Source organism: Cynara cardunculus, assembly GCF_001531365.2.
Source record: "Cynara cardunculus var. scolymus isolate 2C chromosome LG 17, CcrdV1, whole genome shotgun sequence".
Classification (NCBI taxonomy): Eukaryota; Viridiplantae; Streptophyta; class Magnoliopsida; order Asterales; family Asteraceae; genus Cynara; species Cynara cardunculus.
The window spans coordinates 27,066,081-27,069,670 of NC_037544.1; positions in this window are offsets into that span (position 1 = coordinate 27,066,081).

Below are 3,590 nucleotides of genomic sequence, written 5' to 3' on the forward strand. Positions count from 1 at the left end.
ATTTTATAAAGATAATAATTAAGTATTTTGTTAGAATTCAATGATTATCCTAATTATATTTTAGATTTTTTATATTTAAAATGAGATGTTTATCTTGTATTTGATTGWGTTYATCTGCAKTTASTTACACGAATTCAGATATGGAGCTTTAATAAGTTGTATCTACGTACAATTGACTTGTAATCTTGAGTTTTAAGTAATATGCATCAATAAACAGTACTTTACGCGTAAAAAATGGTTTTTAAGAGTTTTTGTCAAATGATTTACAATATAGAATATATATATATATATATATATATATATATTTTTTATATAATTTAATTTAAGTTTAATAATAAAAGAATTTATTTTTGGTTTGATAATATAACATTTTATAAAGATAATAATTAAGTATTTTGTTAGAACTCAATGATTATCCTAATTATATTTTAGATTTTTTATATTTAAAATAAGATGTTTATCCTGTATTTGATTGTGTTTATCTGCAGTTAGTTACACGAATTCAGTTATGGGATAAAATCGGATAGGGATGAAATTGTTTAGGGATAAAATTGTTTATGGATGAACGAGTTTAAGAGTTTTTAAGAGTTTTAGTCAAATGTTTTATAATATAGTATAGATTAAAAGTGATGTTTCTCATAGTTATATGCATGTAACCCATCTATATTTAAAAGGATTTTGATTAATGAAGATTACAAATTATTCTCACTGTTTACTATTGTTCAATATAATTTTTTCTTCAACACGTTATAAAGCATGTAAGCTCACTTGCAAACTACATACAACTTAATTACCTATTTTCAAATGCTTCATAGGTCAAAATAAAAAAGAGTTGCATGGATACTCCATCTCATTTTTTAGGTGTTTTGTAATTGTTTAGCCATATTTATCCTAAACCACATGCCTACCCTCTTTATTTTTATTTTTATTTTAAAACAAAGCTCCCATTTCTTTATTAATTTATTTACTTTTTAAATGTGCAGCTGTACATGTTAACATACTGTAAATTATTTTAATTTTGGTTGGAGTGGTACAGTTTTTGTTACTTTAAACATGATATTATCATATATGTATTTATGCTTATTCACTGATTTGTTATGTCATCGTCATTTAATTAAGGTTTTATTTGAAATTTTCTATTTTATCTATACTATCTTATAAACAAGAATTATCAAAAGTCTTAAAAACAATTTTTAATGCATAAAGTACTATACATTTATGCATAAGGTCTTAAAAGTCTTAAAAACAACTTATAATGCATTAACTACTACTACTTTTTTATGCATTCATTTTTAAAATCTCTTAATCTACAATTAAAATAACATATAGTACAAGTTACCAATGCACATTATTGTCTTTTCTTTTCATGTTCTCATGATACTTTTGACATATTTCTCTTATGTCTTCACTCTCTCATACCTCTATGTCTTCTCCCCATCCTCCAATGTGAGATTCAAACTTATATTCACCATGAGTTATTAAAAGTTCTATTATTAATCTTCCATTCAATTGTTCTAGAACTCTCTGTCTCGCTTTCGATTTCTTGATTCTTTGCTCTTAGTGTAAATCAAACACATTTGTGGAGTCGTTTAAATATGTTGGATTTTAAATATATATTGGATTTTAAACTGTCATACTATTTTTTTTATCGATAGATTGTAATTGGAACCATAACTTTTATTTATTCAAATTGTATTAATATGTAAAGACCAAGTGTGTGTGTGTGGAGGTTCAAACGAGAACCCCTATGATTTACGAGAATTTGAGAACAACCTAATAACCTCAAACTTTTTTAATTAATAAGTTAACTTATATTAAATATAAATAAATTAATAAGGGCAATAATGTAATTAAGTAATTTTTATAATTTTTATTTTATTTTAATTAATTATAATTATCCTTTTTTTTTCCTGGATTGATCACGTTCGTTTCCTCTCTCTTCTCTTCCCTTGTGATAGTTGTGTGATTGTGTAATCATAACCTATCGAAACCATGATCAATCAAGTGTAACCATAACCTATCGAAACCATGAGTAATCGTTGTGATAAATGCGTGATTGTCTAACCCTTACCGGTCGAAACCATAATCAAATTGAGTGTGGCAAGTGATGTTATAATAGTGATATCACATGATTATCACACCAATATCATACCAAATCGTTTAGTGGATTTCGCTCGTAATCGTTGTGATAAATGTGTGATAAATGTGTGACTGTCTAACCCTAACCGATCGAAACCATGATCAAATCGAGTGCGCTGTTATGATAGTGATATCACATGATTATCACACCCATATCAGACCAAATCGTTTAGTCGATTTCGCTCGTAATCGTTGTGATAAATATGTGATTGTCTAATCCTAATCGAATGAAAGCATGTTCAAATCGAGTAATTGTGACAGATACCTTGAATAAACTGTGTTCTACGGCTTCTTCTTGCTGTTCGATTCCTGCATGCAAACCTTACGGGTTCTATTTGCTGATCGATTCCTGTTTGTTGTTCGATTCTTGTTTGCTGTTTGATTTCCAGTCTTTACGGCTTCTTGATCTTTGATTTCTCCTTGAAATCCTTTTGTTACCTTCTTAGTCGATACCTTCTAATAAACGTTAACTGTTTAATTAAGTGTATAACTTTAATTTCCAGGATTATAATGTGATCGTGTTTAAATTTGTATGATTTTGATTTCCATTATTACCCTTTCGAATCTCAAATTTTTTTGAATCGTTTTAAATTTCAATTTTAATTTCAAAAATCTTTTAATTTTAATTGTTATCACAATATGATGTTAATAAGTTGTTCTCGCATTCTCGTAAATTACAGCGGTTCTCGTATATACATACATATATATATATAGAGAGAGAGAGAGAGAGAGAGGTGAGTTATTATACAACCCTTTATATTTGTACAACCAATACAATCCAATCTCAACCATCCATTTAATTTGATGAATATGTGATTTCATATAAGTTTTGATTGATTCATAATATAAAGTATTGATCATAATTAATGAACCTTATTCATCTTTCATTTTTTTTATTAACCTGGATATCCAACCCGCTATGCGAGCCGACTATCCCAAGACGACCACCTGCTTTGCAGATAGCCCGGAGTCACCGCATTTGAACCTCTGTGGCCACAAGGAGATTTTTATTTCTCCTTGGATTTGAACCTGAGACCTCCTGGTATCATATCATAATAAATGAACTCACATCATTTCTATAAATATCTCAATTAATTGGGATGCATTGGTTGTACAAATGGACATGATTGCATTTGAAATATACCATATATATATATATATATATATATATATATGTGTGTGTGTGTGTATATGAATATGATTTTTTTATATGTTTAAACTATAAATGTCACTCTATTATGTTTAATGTTATAAATGTAAAATATGATTTGCCATCTAATTTACGTACTGCTTTTATATACTTATTAGTTTATAGAATTTGCATATAATATCATAATATATACATATATATATATATATATATATATCTATACTATATTATAAAGCATTTGGCTTAAACTCTTAAAAACTCTTAAACTCTTAAAACTCTTAAAACTCTTAAACCCGTTCAT